The 20,826-nt window shown below is 42.5% G+C and overlaps 1 protein-coding gene across 1 annotated transcript in view; it reads left to right on the plus strand.

Annotated features, from left to right (window-relative positions):
• The first annotated feature begins 849 nt into the window (after positions 1-849).
• The window catches only part of LOC148403770 (protocadherin-1-like), a 142,135-nt gene continuing 122,158 nt past the window's right edge, over positions 850-20,826 (plus strand). The window contains exon 1 of the mRNA XM_088357012.1: positions 850-924. The gene's annotated coding sequence lies outside the window, so the exon portion shown is untranslated. The remainder of the gene's footprint in view (positions 925-20,826) is intronic.

The following is a 20,826-nucleotide window of genomic DNA, read 5'->3' on the forward strand; positions in this document are numbered from 1 at the left end:
AATTTGGGAGGCATGTCTAGCAGGAATAGACCCACAAAAAAGTCTTAGGGTGTATTTAGAACAGAATGTTCGGTCCATTTAAAAAAAATTCTGTGCCATTTCAAAACACAACATCTCAGTTTTGCTTAGCCTCAGGAAATTTGGTAGGTTTGTCTATCATGAGTAGATCCACAAATATAAGCATAAGAAGTCATACCCAAAAACAACAAGCAGTCTGACACAACTATTTTAAGACCAAGTTGGTCATTTCGTCAGCATTTCTTCTCCAAAATTTGAAAATTCACCCCAAAATTCCCAACAGTATGACATTTGGAGGCATGTCTATCATGAGTAGATTCATAAAATAACATCTCAATAAGCCATGTCTAAAAACATACAGGATAGTTGTCATTTTGGTTTGACGCAAGGCTAGTTTGGTTGTTTTCTCAGCAAAATTAAGAAAATCAGCCCCTGAAGTTAGGATTACTTTGAAACATGAAATTTGGCAGGGATATTATGAGTAGAAGAAGAAGTTTCAGAAAGCCACCCCCCCAAAAAGACACTGGTAGTCATTTTGATTAGGCTCATTTTGGCCATTTTCCCCCAAATTAAAAAAAATAAATAAAAAATTAAAATCTGACTCATAAGTCAATTTTCGTTTGCCTTTCATGAGTAGTGTGGGGCCCATGGTGGTTTTTGGGACATTTGAATGGATATTCATACTCACCCGCCATGTTAATTATATTTTTAATTTCTTTGTGAATATGTTTCTGAACCTGTTACATGCAAATAGTACTGTATTGTATCAGTGGCTAATATTTGGGAATTTTAGTAAGGCACCTGGGACAACTACGGGGGTCCTCTGTACCCGGAAGCTAGGAGACGGTGAGCGGGAGTTTCGCCGGGTCTTGACTGTAACTGCCTCTGTTGTGCTGCGTGTTTCAGGTGAGTAACGCTGTTGAAATGATGATGAGCAGAACCCTCAATACTGCTGGTAGTCGGAGCTAATTATTGTTTGAAAATATGATACATACGGTTATTGTTGTACAATGTATAATTTTGCGTGTAACATGGACAGTGTGTGATGTTTAAAACGGATTCTCCGTACCCGGAAGTAGGAGACAGTGAGCGGGAGTTTCGCCGGGTGTGACTGTAACTGCCGCTGTTGTGCTGTGTGTTTCCGTAAATTTATTATTTTGACAACAAACCCCGTATGCGCGGAGTGTTTCACGTCCATCCGTGCGACAGTAGAACATACGTAAATAAACTGAAACTGAAAAACGTTCCCCAAATGTCGTGCCTAAATATTGATAGGAATGCTGGCTTGTTGGTTTAGCAGGGGTGTCAAACAAATTTTTTTCGCGGGCCGCATTGGTAGTCATAGCTTCCAGTCAACCCAAATAAATGTATGAGCCCCTCATATTATATACAGTAAAAGCTACAAAACAAACTGACAAATGACTCGTTTTCAAATCAGATGAGTAAAAACTGGTCAAATACTTAAAAAAAAAGATATTAAAAGTGAAGACAATTTGCAATTCTAGTCATGACACACAAATTTGATGTACAATTTGTCTTTGCGGGCCACATAAAATGATGTGGCGGGCCGTATCTGGCCCCCGGGCCTTGAGTTTGACACCTGTGGTTTAAAGGTTCCGTTTTTGGCATCATGTTGGCCATTTCTTGAGCATCCCTTGAAAGAGATTTTCTCACATTTCTACCAAATTTGAGCAACTTACATTACGACAAGACAGATGGAATTGAAAATTATTCAATGAATGCATGGATGAGTCCCCACAAATCACCAAGCCCTACGAAATTCAGGCGCCCTCAAACTGGCAGAGATGCAACGGCTCCCATACTGATGCTTTCAGTTCCTTCAAACTGTTTTTCTTGCATCGAATCCTCCGGAGAGCCCCAATCATTGCTGCTTGCAGCTTTAATTTCGTTTTGTATTAGCTTCACTGTTTTTTTCCGACGCACTAGTCTCTTGTTTTGCTGGGATAAGCCTTTGCATCCACACGCTGTGTGTAATTCCTCAACTTTCCTGAAGCTTTGTGAAATTACTTGTCCTTAATCTTGCTATTGCATCAAAAAAGTGAAAACACAAGTTCCCCCGGGGAGGATGCAAAAGGGGTGGAGGTTGGGGGGGGGGATTGATATGTGGGTTAGAGGATGTTCTGCTGTAGTCAGCATTGGCCTGAATTCCAACAATATCCTCCTGAAGGATGAAACACAGCAGCTGGTGGAGCAAGACCCCCCCCCACACACACACACCCCACTGCACTACAAACCTCAAGACCCTTCAGTGTATGATAATGCACATCAGAGACAAGTCATCAGGCTCAACCCACCACAAAGTGCACCTGCACTCCATTTTTCAAGCGGACCCAGCGGAGAGCAGTAAACCTTGTTTGCTCTGCTGCTAATCCTTGCTAGGAAACAGCTTTCACAGGATTAGCATCCACGAGTGTGTGAATGTGTGTTTTGTGTGTCTGGGGGTGCGGTGGTGGGGGTGTTGCACGAGTAGATGTGGGGGAGTTAAAGCAGTTGACTTGGGAATCTTCTCTTCTACTTCCTCTCCAGGATGTTTGGATTTGACTTTGACCCTCAGTCTTGTGCTCTCAAGGACCCCCTCCTATAACCCCTATTGGCCTCCTTTATAACATCCCCTGGTGGTGTCTATGATTATGGCTCTCCCTGCTGATGTCAGGCTCAATGTCCTCCTCCATACTAAACGTCCTTCTTCATGCTGTAATCACATTATCGACTGAGAACTGAAGGTTAAAAGCAAACATAAGTCAAAGTATTTGTTCCTGAATTTGAAGTCTCTGTTATCAGGTCCAGCTCAAGTGTCTTTGTTCTTGCATTTTAATCATGTGATAAACTTGAGTTAAGTTGAGACTAAAATGCAACAGAATCAATCTTTGTTCCAAGTGCGGTTGCCAGGGTTTTTGCTCGAGTCTGATGTCAAGTCCTTTAACTTAACTCCAGGTCTTCTGAAGACTGGGAAATCTAATCTGCAATGTCACAAGTCTGAATGAAAATAAGAATTAGTTTTGCTTGAGACTGAGGTCTTAAAGTCTGAAGTTTCACGTCTTAGAGTGTGTGCAAATCAAGTATTTGAATGTAAATGTCATCTCAGTCCTGAAATCAAGTCTCAAATCTTCGTGCTTGAAGTTGGAGCTGTTCTCGTCTAGTCTTCAGTCTATGAGTTTGAGTCCATTCCAGTCTTCAAATCATATCTCGAGTATTTTTTTTTTTTTTTTAGATGAGACTGACTATCCTCTCATATATCTTTTTTATTCAAGCGTATTTGCAAATTCCAGTGTTTAAATCTGACCTTAGTTTTTGTGTCTGTGGTATTTGGGCTTGAGACCTAGTCTAGCGTATCACAATTGCGTTTTAAAGCTTGACTGGCTGTTTCCCCAGATGACCCTTCAGTTGACAGGTTTACTAAGATGCTTATTTAAGCTTGCCCAACTCAAAAGGACCTTCTGAAATATTTTTAAACAATGATTTGAATTTAAGTCCTTTCTCAGGTTTCTTCTTTTGTTCTTTTCTTGTGTCTGCGGGTACATTTCTGCAACGACATGGTAAAAACGTTTAGTTTCTTGTAAAAATGCCTCAAGACACTCCTATTTGCATACCAAGTGCTCGTTTATCCCAAAGCACATTTTTAATATTCTACTCGACATATATTTGTGTTGAGAATATGAGTTATGGGTGTTATGCCTTGCTGCTGGCCACAATAAATCGTTTTGTAGGTTGCATTTCCCTCCTCCAAAACGAGACAATTTTTCTGAATTATCAAAAAGAATAATGTCCTTTGAAAACACACATTGTTGCCAGTGTCTTTATCCTAGTAAACGTATATCTAAAAAAAAAAATACCTGGTCACTGATTGGCATGAAATTAAACGAGTGGATAAGTTTGTCATGACAGAATTCTCAAAAAGCAGCCATAGGAACCTAGTATGTCCAAAACTGAATAGTTTGAAAAAGCCATTATGTGCAAATTTTAGTCTAAATAGCTTTGTTGTCCTATCAGTATTTCTGGAGGGATCTGCCAGGTGACCACGAGGCTGCAGCTCCAAACATCGAACTTAAATATAACTTTTTCTTGCTCGCTTAGTTTTTGCCGTTCACGTCGTCTAATCGCCGTCTTTGATTCGTCTTCTCGTTCCACAAACAACGGCGGGTCGTCGTGTTAACAACACCCGCCGAGATGAAAGCCTTCGAGCAGAGATCCGAGAAAAACGAAAAAAAGGTAATTCCCCTCAGCTTCCAAATTTTGTGTGCTTGTAAATAGCCGAGATAAAAGCAGCCACCGCCTGCTTGTACTTAATATTCCCATTAGACCTCTAACAATGGCGGCTTTTGTACACCCGCGTGTAGCGAGGTGAATACAAACTCCTTTTGCCTCCAGTACTTTGCCAAGAACAGTTCAATCAGAGAATTTTGCTCCACAAAAAGTAAGAGAAGAAAACATGGCAGGAACTAAAGGGGAGGCACGTTTGGGGAATTGTGGCGGCTGAGCGCTGGAGGTGAATGAATGGTGGCGAGATGGCAGGAGCTGCAGGAGCCTTATTAGAGTCAACAATAAGCATTGGATTCCGCTGACAGTCGCTCAGGTGACTGCGACACTGACATGGGGAGACACTCAAAAAGAAGGACTTCAATGTGCTCTCGGCAAAATCATTTGAAATTATTATTATTTTTTTTTTTAACCGATCAATGGTGATGATTGCGCTCAATTTACACTGCTGGTCAAAATAACCAGCCGACAAAATAACCCTCCCTCCCTATCCCCATTCCGTCCCTCCATCCATCCCTCCATCCCTCCATCCCTCCATCCCTCCCTCCCTCCATCCATCCATCCATCCATCCATCCATCCATCCATCCATCCATCCATCCCTCCCTCCCTCCCTCCCTCCCTCCCTCCCTCCCTCCCTCCCTCCCTCCCTCCATCCATCCATCCATCCATCCATCCATCCATCCATCCATCCATCCATCCATCCATCCATCCATCCATCCATCCATCCATCCATCCATCCATCCATCCATCCATCCATCCATCCATCCATCCATCCACTAAATCAGTGTGTCCAAATTCAATCAATTATTGGGCTTGAAAACCAGTAGCACGGTTTATCGTCTCTCAAAGTATTTTGTACATCATAAACGTGTCCAGATTGGCCCTAAAATATCCAACCAGAACACAAAGAGAACATGAGATCTTACTGGACCTGAGGGCCCAATAAACATTTGCTCCATCATGTCATCATCATTGCTTTTCATCCAGCGTTACTGTGGCAACAACATTTAAGAGCCCGAAAAGCTGTTTGGGAACAGGAGTCCAGACCATTCTCAAAACCAGTGCCACCGCCACTTGACCTCCTGTGTCCAAAGTGTGGACCCGAACATTACCTGAAACATTTCTGTATTGTTAGTGACACTTTTATTTTGGTGGAGGATCAATAAACCTTCCTGCCTCCCTGGAGCAGGATGGATGACAGCCTTGTGTGCCAAATACATTTTTCATTAACAGGATTACTGTCCAGCGGTAGAAACACACTCCAGAATGTGTGTTTGTGTGCATGTGTGTGTTCAGGCTGCCAATGGATTTAATCACTTATCATTTCCGCCTCTTTTCTCCCGCTGCGTCGCCAACCAGCCAGAGCCAATCAGCCCACTCCAATCCCAGCAACATGTCGGCTTCCAGGACCACTGACATCCTCCGCGGCTCAGCCCGGAAGCCTCTGCAGACAAACCCAGATATTTCTTTTTTTATTACTAATGGGACAAACAGAGAAGCATTGGATTTGTTCATTTTGTTGATTTTCCACAGCCCGGGAAGGTAACGGCCAGAACAAGGACAGAATTTAAGGAACACACTAACTAACTTTTATGGAAAAGTTTTCAAGCAGGGGATGTTTTTATTTTAATCACATATTAACTGGTACTGATGGAACTACATAGGATCGGGACTTGTATCCATTTCATAATTCTATCGGAACCACATAGGTTTTGGATTATACTTTGATACTATGAAGTCTTTGGGCCAAAGACTGCACTGGATTTGGACCTGTAAATAATACAGTTTTCATCTGGAACCACATACGTACAGCAAGCACCAGACATGGAATTGTCCCCATCTAACATCTGGTCCTGGTGCCACAAACCGATGGACCCGCAACTACCTACAATTTGAACCATGAACCACAAGATATTTGGACCTGAAAACACCTAGGATCTGGACCAAGAGTTGCATACCAGAAACTGCATACAATTTGGGGACTAAACTCCCCAATTAATCAACAAAACTGACAAAGCATTGGATTTGTTTACAGAGTGGATTTCCCATAGTCCAGGAACATAACAAGGTCGGAATTTAAGGCTCACACTATCTCGTTCAGAAATGTCGTTTTATTTAAATCATGTGGTTCCTGCGACTAATGGAACCGCATTGGACTAGGACCTGCGGCCATTTGCTATTTGGACATGGAAAAATCATGGGATTGGAATTAGGAACCACAAAGTAGTTTGGACCAATTTGAATTAACCACATACAATCTGAATCTGGCACCACATACAACAAAGTTGGAATTGCAGAAATTTTGGACCTGACACCACTGGGACCTGAAGTCAAATAAAATTTACATTCGACAAGTACAAGGAGTTTTGGACCACAAACATCATAGAATTTGGACCTGGAAGTAGCATCTGGACTTTGAACTGCATACATTTCGAATTTCGAATCATGTTCAATTTTGCGACCGAACCTGATACATTTTGGACCTGAAACCACACATGCACCCAGAACAATTCCACTTAGAACCACACAGAATTTAGATCTGGAACAACGAATCATTCAAGACCTAGACATAGATACGCTTACGACTTGGACCCGCAATCACACAGGATTTGGACCAAGAATAACTTGCCGTTAGAACCGGAAACAACATTGGATTCAGACTCGGAACCACATTCACTGGAGCACCCTAAAATTGTGACCCAATACCACATGATTTGGCCCAAGTGTAGTTTGGACCTGGAACCTTATGTTTTTCACAAAAAGAAGCAATTAGCGTTAAGCTAATTCAACAAAAAAATCTTCACTGACACGTCCTTGTGACCAACACAAGCTTTAATTCTTTGTTTCACTAGTACCGGAGCAGAAGACATGAACAATTTCACTAAGCCTGACAGGCAAATTTCCCACAAAATTGCCACGTGTTTGTGTGCCTGTGTGTGGACAGTGTGTCGTGTTTAGAGAGTCGAGTTAAAAGTGTCTGCCATGTAAAGAAGTCTAATTAGAACATGAAAGGTGGCACTCTAATTAGCCGAGGAAAAGGCCTCACAGGAAAGATAAGAAGAAATTTCCAGGAAGAAAACGAACGGCTTCAGTTAAAAGAACACAAAAGGGGGGAAAACACACACACGCGTACACACGCTTGTCTTTTCCTCCCCTCCAGAGTTGCATCGTCAGCAGAAAACATTCCGCCCCAAGCAGAAATAGAAACTTAACACGTGAAAACTTTTATATATCGAAAAGCAATCAACATTTTTTCATGGCTTTGATTGACAGATCCATTTTTGTTGATTCCCGGTATAAGCGCCAGGAGGATTGCTTCCTTTTAGTCGCCGTGTCATCGGGATGAGCCGTCATTGGATCATGAAAACACACACCTTGTTTTCCCATGATGACTTAAACTCGCTTCGAATGGTGAATGATTGACGGACGCTTCGCGGTTGCAATTTGCAAAAGGTCCACGGTGAGCTTGAGACTCCTCAGCACGAAGACTTCCAAACAAAGCGGGATATCTAGAATGCCCCGAGCTTTTTCCAAATTTGTTCTGAGAAAATTCCAGGCAGGCTTCAGGTTTGTTGTATTTTCCAAGTAAATTTCCAAAGTGGACTGAGTGCCTATATCAAGAACATTCTTAGGAGTTTTCAAGTATCTCTTTATATTCCTAAATGGATCCCACAGAAGTTCTTAAAGCAAAGTCATTTTCCGAGCCCATTCCAGAAATGTTCCGAGCAAGCTGTTTTAGGGATTTGCTCATTGTGATTCGAAAGCATAATTGTAGTGATGACCGTCATCATTGATGCGTGAAGGAGATCCAAGAAATGCGCTTGAAATCGTTTCCCAGTTAGTGAGGTGTCAGATCCCCCTCCCCCCCCTGCAAATAAGACGTCAACCGCAAAGTGACGCGACATATTTGTTTGGTCCAAACAAATCTCGGCTTGATTCTGGAAAATAAGATGGCTGGACGGCTCATTTCCAGCCATGATGTTTTATTCATGGCTGCTCGGCTCACTGTCGCCTTGAAGCCGTCGCCTTGACGCCGTCTCGGGCGTTGACAAGGACGAAGCGAGAGTCTGAATGTGGGGACGTGTGCGTCCTACCGCCCCGGCTGATAAGGTTGAGCGGAAAGGTTTAAGCGATGGCGACAGGTGGAGGCCTCCCCACTTCACTTTGAATCAGCACGTCGGCTCGTTTGTGTTAGCGGCTGCGCGCTTGGCATCGCCACGTTGCCGTTTTATTCGCCGCCGTCTGTCATTTAGACGCTTTGCTGAGTTCCCGACGGGCTGACGCAAGCGATTTTCTCCTCACCTGTTTTTATTTCCTTATCACCCCTTCATAAAGAAAACACCAAACAAACACTTGAAAGGACTTTTATTGGGTTTCTTGTTTTTGGGGATCAGAAGGATTTCAAACTGTTCTTGGCTGGTTGTTCCTAAATGTTTTAGTTGTATTTATTGATTTATTTTCGCTTTAAGTTGAGTTGTTTTAGATTTATTCTTTACTGGTTTACATTTTCTTGACTGTTGTCTGAGTTCATATTTTATTCTTGGCTTCATAATCCAGTCGGTAGATTGGGTCAATCCAAAACTCCTCTTCAAACGTCCTTATGCCGCATCATGGAGCGCTCCAGCTCCATTCTTCCAAAGACCAGAGCGTCATGATCATCACCCATTCTTTGTCTCCTTGCCCCGGTGTCCGAAGAGACCTCACGCCATCCTCCCGAGTTGAAAGAAGGCCCACTCCGTAGTGCCGATCTGAAAGCATCCACAATGCGATGGCTTCCTCGGTACCATCTGCTGCGCAGTTTTATTGATTAGCGGTGTTAGCGCTGGTGCTATGGGATGCCATTGCGTAGCAGGCACCAACCTTAAAATACTAGAAGGTTCATGTGAGGATACCACGTCGTGTAACAGGCGATTCACCTTCATGGCCTCCGAACAATCGGGTTTGAACTTTGCTCATTTGATCGGTTCCAGATATGTTTTTCTGAATTTGGTTTTTAATTTGTTGTTATTTAACTTGTCGCTTGAACCATGTTCTATTGTTGATTACTAAAGAACAGCTAAAGATAAACACAAACTTTTGATTTCTCATGTCCACTTTTTCATTTGATAGGTTTTGTGGTTATATTTCGTATCTGCAATATTGCGTGAGTCTAGAAAGACCAATCCAAACGCTCTCTAACGGCTTGCAATATGAAGACCTCGGATATGAAAACGGCTGGCGGTCAATGAGTTAAATGTACCATAGAAATGGATTGGGATTGTATCAGATGATGACCATAATCTTATTAGATGATGTGAACTGCAATGTTTTCAACTCTCAGGCGGTCCGACATGCTGCTCACAAGCTGAGTGGGGGAAAAAAGATAGAAAACCTGATGAGCTCCACAAATGAAAAACCATTATCCTTTATTTCTCCGTTGTTTGCTCTTTATTACTCGCACGGCTCAGGAGGGCTCGGGATTAAAGTTTGGGAGAAAACCTTTCGGATTTATGGCAGGGAAAAAAAAGAAGCAATATGGAGGCCGGGCGCTGTAATCTTATGAGTGGCCGGGGAGCCGGCAGATAAAAGTAAATCTACTTGGAACGTTCCCACATTCCCTTCTCGTATTTGTTTGCCGTGACACCACAACAGAGGGAAAAAAAGAGAAACCAAACAAGTGAGGCACCAGGAGGTAGATTAGGAATGTGGCCATCGCCATAATGGCGGAATGATGGCGGAATCAATTGTTTTCCCGCGGCAGAGTCGGCGCTTATTTTCCTGGCGGGAAGCTCCTCTACCTGATTAGCCGGCACAAGACCTGCTGGGAAGATCACGGGAACGCACCCACACATGTGCACACGCAAAGTTTGTGGTATCAGGCAGCCTCGGGAACTTCTGTTCTGCATGTACAGTCGGTCGGCCCGCACTTTCTTTTATCCGACACGTTATTTGCCATATTGCAAGATATTGTTTCAGGTTTTTTGTCTAACTTCCCACACCCTGTTTTTTTAAATTTTCATTTACCCAACTCATTTGCCGTCACTGACAACTTGAATCCTTTTTTTTCTGTTGACATAAATCATACAAAAGAATAACGTCTACTCTGGTTCAACTTATAGTAAGAAGGGATCTGTTTGCAGGTAACACCTGTCAAAAAGGTCAAAGGAATGGCAATTATGGGACAGATTTCCTGCCAAAATAAAACGAACAAATCCATTTAGTAAAGGGCATGAAGTCAACACGCTTTATTTGCTCTGCTCGGCCACACGTAGTGTAATGACGCCCCCGGGCTTTGACTTTGAACCATTTTATGGGTTTTGGTGTCGTCATGACATACATCCAATATCTCTAGGTTGACTTTAGCAGAGGGAAGACAACAAAGCACTGCCACCAACCCGATGTGACAGGGCCAAAAGGAAGAAAAAAAAAAACCCAGCAATGGCCTCATCTGCATATCTCATCACCACCTCAGCGTCTGGCGTCTGGTCGAGAAGAGGCGAGGCTTTTAGCGAGCGGTCAGGTCGAGCGGAGCACCGGTCGTCGCCGACGCGCGGTGTAAATCTGCCGGCTTCCTCGCCGGCCGATCAATGGCGATCTGCGAGTGATGAATGAGAGCCCAATTCACTCCATCTTGAGAGGCTTATCAGCCAGCCAGCGATAGGTCGCCACGATAAAGCACGGCTTTCTTAATCGCGTCCTCCGCGTCAAAGTCATGTGACACTTACGCAGCGGCAGGAGCGGTCACGGTGAGAAGACATATAAAACTGATGTCTGGTGCTTGGTGAAAGGTGTCCTTGTTTCTAGGTTGTATGACATCGTGGGTTCTAGAGTATAAAATGACTCTTTGGTGCAATGTCAGTCCTCAGGTGTTGTGAATTTTCGAAGGTTCTCTTTGTTGCAAGTGACAGTAAGTTCTCGGGTGCGAAGTATCCAATGTCTCGGTGTGAGGTTAGTTTTAAGGTGTCGTTGGTACGTGGTGGTATTTTAGTCAAGTCAAGCAAAGTCAAGAAACCAGCCAGTAATAGGCCATAAAGGTCCAACTCATTTTTTTCACAGGCCGCATTGTAGTCAGTTTCTTTCGGAGGGCCATTATGACTGTCAACCCAAATAAATGTATGAGCACCTCATATTATATACAGTAAAAGCTACGAAACAAACTGACAAATAACTAGTTTTCAAATCAGATTGGTAAAAACTGGTCAAATATTGTAAAAAAAAAAACTTTTAAAAGTGAAGACAATTTGCAATTCTAGTAATGACACACTTGTCTTCGCGGGCCACATAAAATGATGTGACGGGCCGTATCTGGCCCCCGGGCCTTGAGTTTGACACCTGTGCCATAAACAGTCAAGAGCTACATAAAACTAAAAAGTCAGGACTGTCAAATAGCAACTCAAGTCAACAGCCACTAAAAAAACAAGTTCATGTATAGAGACGTTGCGCACTGTTAAATGACCTTCCTAACTTTATTTTGATTTTTTTTTTTTTTTGGTCTGCGGCTACAGATTAATACTCAAGAAAAATATGGACTTTATGACTATCATATATGAAATGCTCGAGTCAAAGGTTGTTTTTGCTGTCACCAGCATGCAGGCTCCACTGTGACTATCTTTAGTCTCTTTAAAATAGTGCTGATATGCGTACAAAAACGATGTCTGTACTCCCACTTCCTGTCTGCGAGGGCTGCTGACTCCCGCTGGCATTTTCCCGCCGTCACACTGCTCTTTGTTCGCCGTCGACTCACCTCGGGCTGCTCCATCCTCGACAACTCAGCTAAGCTCGCTTCTTTGCCGCCTGGCTGCGTTCGAGTCGACTCGTCCCGTCATCGTGGACGAGGTGGGCGGACGTTATTGGGGAACGGGAGAGAAGTAATGTGCCGCTAACTTGGGTGTGACATTGATTTGTTCGCCTGTTGAAATGAGCACGTTAAGTAAATATAGATATTTTTTCTTCGTTCCACTTGACGCTGCGTTTTTATAGAGTGCGCAAGTTGATATCTGGAAGTGTATAAATATGGCTGCATATTGCTGAGTTGTCTTACTGCTAATTTTGCACACTGGTATTGCTTAAGACTGACTGTATGAAAAGAATAACTTCATTATTTCCTCTTTTGTAGCGAGCTTCTTCAGAGCTAGAATCAACATTAGCATCTGGTCTTTGATCTTTTTTTAAGAACAAAAGCCCAGACTTGACGCTGGAAAAACTTGCAGCACAAAACTATTATTTCACAGGAAGTAAAACCAGTTCAGGAACCCTTTCAATTACCATGTATAAAAAAATCAAGTCGCACGTATAATATAAGCACAAAAACTTAAATGATGTCAAGAACTAGCATCGAGAACTGTCCAAAAACAAGTTGCAAACCAGAAGGTGGTTCTTGACATTTTTTTTTTTTTTAAGCTGTTTTTCTTTCTTGGTTCTTGATTTTTGTTTTTTGTGTCTGATTCGTAACTTAATGTTTCTTTGAATAGTTCTTGACATGATTTGTCACAGGACTCTTGACACGGTTCTTCAATTTATGTTTCGGAATTTGACAATGTGGTTCTTCGTTTTTGATACGGTTCTCGACTTAGATATTATCGGATGTAGCTCTTGATTATTACTTTTAAAGATAGCTTAGCATTCTTTGTTTCTTGACATTTTTTAAAATGGTTCTTGTCTTAGTACTTGACTTAGAAATTGACTAGATAAAAAAAAAACACAATAGTTTTGAAAGACAGTTGGGAATGTGAACATTCACTCATATATGATCTAGTTTAACATTTCAAGTGGATGGTCTTGCTGTGCTAGCAATTTTAAAGCGGAACTGGTTGTGTTGCTTTCTTTAGCCTTCACATTAGTTGGATAACGAGCCACAGTCTGACTTAGCAAACAATGGTAAATATTTATTCATATTGTATGTAGACTATAATATGTCTTATTTCACTGGTTGTTCCCAGCTGGGCAAAAAAACATGAGACGGTAAATGGGAATATTTTTTCCCGTTCCGTGATGTGCTTGGAGAACAGATAACGGACAGGCAGCCGGGATAAGTGGCAGCGCAGAGGTAAACTTTCATCCGTGGGTCTTTTGTGTCCGAGACAATGCGGGAGGCGAACGGAGCAAAGTCGGAGAAGCGAGATTAGCGGCGGCGGCGAGCGAACATCTGGCGGCGACAGATATGCTGCCTCAGACCTCAGCGCAACCCCGGCGGGTAAACAAACCCACCGCAGTTCCGTGTTGATTTATGGCCGGATGTGCGGCCATTATTGGTGAAAACGCGCGCGCGGGTCTTTGTCAGCGTGTCGTTGCGACTCGACAGACGAGTAGAACGCGGCCCCTGTAAATCAGGGGCGGCGAGCGGCGAAGAGATGACGGGCTTGGTCCTAGACATTCATCATCGCACGTGTCTATATGGGGGCGTTTTCACCGTTTTTTAATGTGAGCGCACCAACTCTGCCTTTTATTGATGTCACATTTCTGTAAGGGTGCATCCAACAAAGAAACACAAGAAACAAGCGTGATCCAGCCTGCTGCCACCAAGCTATACAAATTCACTTCTAAGAGTATACATATATTGTGTTTTCAACAAAATGCAACTTTATTTACAATTTCATAAAGACAGTTTGGTGCGCAGTCTCTCACGACGTGCGTAGTTTGCCCGGTAAAGGCAGTACTATGTCAATCAAGAACCACACTAAGTTAATAAAACAGTGCTGTCTTGAAATCCCATTTTCAAACGAGCGCTTTGCTGATTTTTTAATAATAATAAAAATAAAAAAAAGTCTTTGTGTGGTACAAAGGGCTCGCATTGGCCACTATTATTTCACAGCTCACAAGTTTTGTACTCTTCTTCCTGCCGCCCACTCGTCCCTGGGGTCCTCCAGGCCTCCTCCTCCTCCCGCGTCCCCCACCAGGCCATCTCCGAGGACTCCCCAGCGAATCAGCCAATTAGCCCTGGACCCCCCTGGCCCTCGGAGAAGTGGAGCGAGGCGGGCAGATCCGGTCGTGACGTCCCCCGCCGCCGACACGTAGAGGAGAGGATAATGCGCGACCCCTTTATAAAACGTGACCCCCTTTAATAGATGACCCCCTTTTTACCTGTGTCATCTCCAAAGCGCTTAGAATCAATTGAGGCAGAGAGAGCAGCTGTCTTGTTACAGAAAACACCTACACGTAAATAATGAGCCGCATGCTGCTTCACCTCATCTCAAGCATAACGCTATCGCCCGTATTGATCTTTGTATACAATATATAAGGTCAAGTCACTACAGTATATGATATACTGTTGTCACTTGACCATCTTGTAGTAATGCTGGAATGTGTATTGAGTTTTAGTGTCCTCAATTGTAGAGCTTATAGATCTTTATATGATATGATATAATAGTTTTGATATCATATATGTCATATCATATTATGTACTGTATATTGTATATGATGTAATATATTTTATATTTTTTAGTGGTCAGGTTAGCAAGTCCACCTCACAGAGGTTGTGTGTTCGCATCCACCTCTGTCTTCCTGCGTGGCGTTTGCGTGTTCTCCTCTTGCTTACACGGGTTTTCTCCCACATTCCAAAAAAACCTGCATGGTAGGCCGATTGACCACTCCAAATTTACCAATAGGTGTGAGTGTAAGAGCGATTGGTTATTCGTCTCTGTGTGCCCTGCAGTTGGCTGGCAAACAGTTCAGAATGTCCCCCCGCTTATTGCCTGGTGACCCTCGTGAGGAAAAAGCAGTTCAGATAATGGATGGATAGATGGATGCATTATAAAAGAGAGTGAGAGAGAAAGAGAGAAGAAAAAAATAAGAATTCATACACAACGGCGGTGTTTTGTACATGATGTATTTTCCTCAATTTATTCGTCAGTCAGCAGCCTGGCTGGCAGTGCCGACTCTTGTCGTCCTGCTCAGGGTCTGAAGGTTAATACAGCGACTCGTTCCTGTCCGCTTGTCTAGTGATGGCGACGCCACCGATGGCGGCGTCAGTGGCGGCCTTTTGTCCCACCGTGGCGAGTGACAGGAAGTCGTGATTGGCTGCTGTTAGCTGCCACACGTGCTGATACGCTGACAAAAGGACACACATGCACAACATGAACATCAGCGACTGGCCGCCGTTTTATCTGATGAACGAGCGCTCTCCGTGCGGGTGGTGAGAAAAGGGGCGGGGCTAGATGAAACAAATTGTCTAAAAATGTCACCCGGCTTGTGCAGCATGCCTGAGGCATTGTGATAACGTGTGCGGGTGGATTAAAACCACAACAGTGATTAGACCTAGATTGACAGTTTCACATTGACCTTCACCTTACACATCACATAACACATGCTAATGTATGGTGGCATGACCAACCAACCAACCAACCAACCAACCAACCAACCAACCAACCAACCAACCAACCAACCAACCAACCAACCAACCAACCAACCAACCAACCAACCAACCAACCAACCAACCAACCAACCAACCAACCAACCATGATAATAATCCAATTTTCGAATGAATTATTTCCCAAAGTAAAGAATTAGTTATCAAATTATCAAGATAACTTGTGAAATAATTCTTTGTGAGATTAAGGGTATACATTTTCATTAGTTCAATCTTATCACACAAATAAATATTATTACAAATTAATGAAGAAAATAGCTAACTTAAATTACATACTTACTACATATTTTTTTTAACCCAGTTCCCAACTCTACAGGGAATTAACAAGGGAACTAACAAACTAACTCGGTAACTGATGACTTAACTACTAAGTGCAAGTCAGATGATGGCCTATGCCAATTTTCGAGGGGAATCAAGGAAAATGAATAGGGTCCAAATTGGTCTACCTGATTAATTTTTTGACTGTGAACACGTCAAAGAGACGGAAGACAACGTTCGCGCATGTACGAGATGAAAACAAAACAATGGAGCAAAGCATTGCTGTCAGATGAGAAGAAGAAAGGAGATTGTTTTTTTGGGAGCTGTAGCTGGAGGCCTCCTCTCATCTCCCCCACGTGCCCCGCCCCCTTCTTTTTTTTTCAATGTTTGCAGGCCCACTCAACACATACTCAACACACTCGACGTGCTTCACACTGCATCAAAAATTGAAAGTGCTCCTTTGTGTCACTGCTGCATTTTGAGGACACACACACACACACACTGGTCATGGATGAGAAAGCGTCAGTTATTTTGTTGATTTTTTTTTTATTTGTTTTTTTGGAATTTTGGGAAAGTTGATAAAACAGAAGCACAGGAAAATAATCAGGTGCCGCTTTACACTCTGCATGCACTGTCACATGACAACTAAAAATACACATCAAATCATCTTCAGCATAGCTAAGAACCGGCAAAAACCCAAAGTATCAGCGGGAAAAGTTTGTTGAAAAAAAAAATTACCTAGCACTTTAAAATAGCTGCAAAGAAAGCGGTGTTGGCTGTCGTTACTTTACAGTTTTTATCGATTGCTTTGACCTGTTTGGCTTCATCGTCCCCATTTCAGCAGAACAGAAGATCCCATTGTCATTGGATTGACACAATATCAAAATCTCTATATATTTGTCAAATATGACTTGAGAAAGTCACAAAAGCTGCAATAATGCTGCGTTGTCTAATGAAGTGATGGAAAGCACACTTCAAGTCCATCAAACCTTGTGCGTATCAGGCTGGCTGCGTTGCCATGGCAACCCCACCGGGTGCAAAAGGACAAAAGGGAGAGCATAGTTTAGCTTTGGATGGCGCAGTCGGATCATGTGGAAACTCGCCGACCGCTGAACCCGCCCGCTGCACCGTGCCTCACCGCGCCGGCGGGGTTCCCGTGGCAACAGCATCCTTTCGTCTCTCTCTAATTCTGCAAGAGGAACAATTGGCACGAATCACCGCCGGGCTTCGGTGCGCTCGCACTTAAAAGCCACAAAGACCCTCGAGAGAGGCCGTCTCATTGGCCGGGAGTGGTCAGGTGACGCTGACATGCTGTCTGAGGGGTCGATCAGTCACGACCGCGCGTGTTTACGTTCGCAGATGTTGAACCAAGTTACAAAGTAGAGTTGAAAAACACTCTGAGGGTTTCAAGAATGGTTTTGAAGGCACGGTTATGGCTTCAAGCCAGAGTCGGACTTTAAAAACAATCTTAGGCTTTCGAGTTAAGGGTGGGTTTCAAAGTAGGGCCTCAAGGCAATATTTAAGATTTCATACTAAGGTGCTCGGGGTGTTCTCAAATCAATTTTGTTTCTTTGTTGTTGTCAGGCCAAACCACGGTCTTTGAAAGTAGGGTTTCAAGACATGGTTAGGGTTGACGTATCTATGATGAGGAGGCCCAACAAAAAGACTCAAGCTGCCATTTCCAAAAAGACAGTCATTTTGATTCGAAGCAGTGTTTTTAAGTTCATATCTCGGTGTCCTTCTCAAGATGGCTGCCATCGGCCACTCGAGGCTCGAGGACTCTCATGGCGCAACCCAACTTTACGTTCCTGGGTGCTCCAGAATCTTCTGCTGTTGATATCACTGCATCCATTCTACCTCAGCTCAAATGCAAATTCACGTGTGGAAGACAGAGAGAAAGATTAACCCGACTGACCCGGCGGGTTGGAAATCTATAAAGTGTTTGATGAGACGCTGGTTGGCAAGGCGATGACTAGGCTTTGGAAAAATGCGCACTGAATGTAAATACGTCCAAATATGCAAACGCCTGCAAATCTTTTTATAGAACAAACTGCAAGGAAAGATTTGTTCCTGACAACAAGGCTAGAACATTTAATTTGTAACCGTCAACCTGGTTTGAACCTCACATTAAAAACTTTGAGCCCCAACCCCAGATTGAAACCTATTTTAAAACCTCTATTGTTATTCCTAAACCTATCTTGAAAATGAGTTAAGAACCTTAATTTGAAGCCCCATTCATGATTATCAGATTAATTTCAAAGACCAACTATCTTGAAACACTGCTTTGAATCAGTAACCTTGACAATTTGAAACGCGACCTAGCACTGACTAGAAATGTGGAAACCTAACCTAGTCTATAACTATAATTCCATCCTGATTCAAATGTCTAAACCTGCTCCACTTTGAAACCTCGATTCTCACTCAAAATCGGAAGTGGAGCTTGAAACAGTGATTTGAAAGCTAACCCTCAGTGATGCGCCGACGGCGCCAGAGTATGTTTGCGCTTGCGCTGGTCTTTCGGTTCGCTAGATGTTACATGCTTTGGCTCGGCAGATGGATCATTTATTTCCATCCGAAGCTGTTGTTCTCTCGCCTCCGGCGGCCCAGCGTCTTGGCAGCGCTTCCTCGCTTCTCGCCTTTGCTGCTGCCAAAAAATTTTATACACTCCTTACAAAGCAATGATCAACCATCAAGATGATGGACCAACCGGCAGCCTGGCTCTCATCACGAATGTCCCTGGAGCTGGACGGCTTCGAATGATGCTGACCCGTTTCATCACCACTATGTTTTACTTTAGTCTGTGATTTTCAATGGTTTATTTCAAAACAACAACAAAAATGAGCCCAAATAATTCCTCATAAATCAAGTTTGGCCATAAATTGCGCTCAAAAATTTAAGTGTGGCTATAAATTGGGGCTGGTCATAAATACACAATGGTCATGAATTGCTAATGGTCATGGATGGTGATCATAAATTATAATGTAGTCAAATGTGATTTTTGTGGTCACGATTTTAGCATTGTAAGATATTGGTGAAAATTGTTATCTTGTTGATGTTCATAAATGTAGAGTGGCTCCAACGTCTATTTACTATGTATGTATGTATTTTGTTATTGTTATTAATAGTGATCATTAATTGCGGTCGTAAATTAGGGGTGATTTTTAATTCAACCTGGTCATGAATTTAGCATGACCTTAACTTCTGTGACAATAAATTGTGCATTGCTTCAAGTTAAGAGTTTTCATTAATGGGGTGTGGCCATTCATTGGGTTAGTAGAAATTAAACACTTTAATAAATTAGGTTTGCTCCAAAATTGGAAGTTTGAGAAATAGTAGTGGTCATATAAAATTAGGTTGGTCATAAATTAAGTATGGTCATATTTTTTTTTCTTCTTCATAAAATGTGTGTTAATAAGCAGAAAATGGTATGCACTGATGGTGGTCATAAATCATTGATGGACATAAAACAAGAGCAAACAAAAACAGGGTGTGTTCATAAATTAAGCATTGGCAAACAATGTTTACACTTATAACTGGGCTGTGGTTATGAAATGAGTTGGTATTAATGAAGCATAATCATAGATTAGAGGCTTTAACAAATAGTCGTGATCAAATTGAAGTGACCAATGCGATGTTTTCAGAAATTAGGTAGTGTGGTTATAAAATTTGTACATGTTAGGATTATGACTTTAGATGGTCATAAAATATGGGTGGCCATAAAGAAAAGTCAGAAATTATATGGTGTGATTTTCCTTCGGAAGAGGTCATAAATTTAGTGTGGCCATTGGTGTGTTTTGGATAATCATGATTTGGGGTGTGGTCATAAATCACACTTGTTCCTAAAATGGGTTATTGAGCATTGTTTTAGCTTCAGCATTAAGTCCAAGAAAGGCTTGAAGGTTTTGATTCGTACAGTACCACTTCCATGTATAGCGCACGTGTTTAAATCGTTAGCTTTGACTTTCCGTCACTGAAGGAACACAAGAAGAACTCTGAGGATGGATGTGTTGCTGAGCTCAGTCTTTCCACTGAAGCACCAGGATGCTTATTAGAACACCCAACTGAGCCTAAAAAGAGCTTTGTCATTACCACACGCACACTTGCCCACACAAACAAGTGCTTTTCATCACTGGATGTGTAAGAAGAAGCCATTCGAATATGTGGGTCGGTCTTTCCACAAAAACGTTCATCACAGCAGGAGATGGTAGATGAAGATGAGGATACATGGATTGTGCAGATGTGCGTGGTTAGCTTAGTTTAGCTGCTGTGCCATGTTGACAGTTGGAACGACTGTGAATACACGTCATCCACATGTCGAGACTTGCTTGGCTCGTTGTTGCTTTTTCATAAACCAAAGAGAGCTAAGGGAAAAAATAGACGATAAAAAAAAGACAAAATTCCAAAATGAATGCAGTTTTACATATTTTCCTCATCTGACGACAACAATTTATCACATTTTTGCAAGCGTTTTCCTGAAATTTCCCTTTTTAGTTGTTCCGCATTTTCGATGACAGAATTTATGAAATATAATTACCGTATTTTCCGCACCATAAGGCGCACTGGATTTTAAGGCGCACCTTCAGTGAATGGCCAATTCTAAAACTTTGTCCATATATTTGGACACGCCTGCCGTAGTGGCTCAATATTGGTCCATATATAAGGCGCACCGGATTATAAGGCGCACTGTCAGCTTTTGAGAAAATTTGAGGTTTTTAGGTGCGCCTTATAGTGCAGAAAACACGGTATTTTAAAATGAACTGATATTTAATTGAAGTTCATCTGTATCCATTCTCACATTCAAAATCTACAATTTGAACTAATTACACAGCGGTTAAATTGGGCATCGGCATTAACACACAATTTTCCATAGAAATGTCATTTTCTGTCGGAAACGGTGATATCTCTTGGCTTTACAATCATTATTAGT

Source organism: Syngnathus floridae, chromosome 1 (assembly GCF_059516105.1).
Source record: "Syngnathus floridae isolate MCC-2025c chromosome 1, RoL_Sflo_1.0, whole genome shotgun sequence".
In the NCBI taxonomy this organism is placed as follows: Eukaryota; Metazoa; Chordata; class Actinopteri; order Syngnathiformes; family Syngnathidae; genus Syngnathus; species Syngnathus floridae.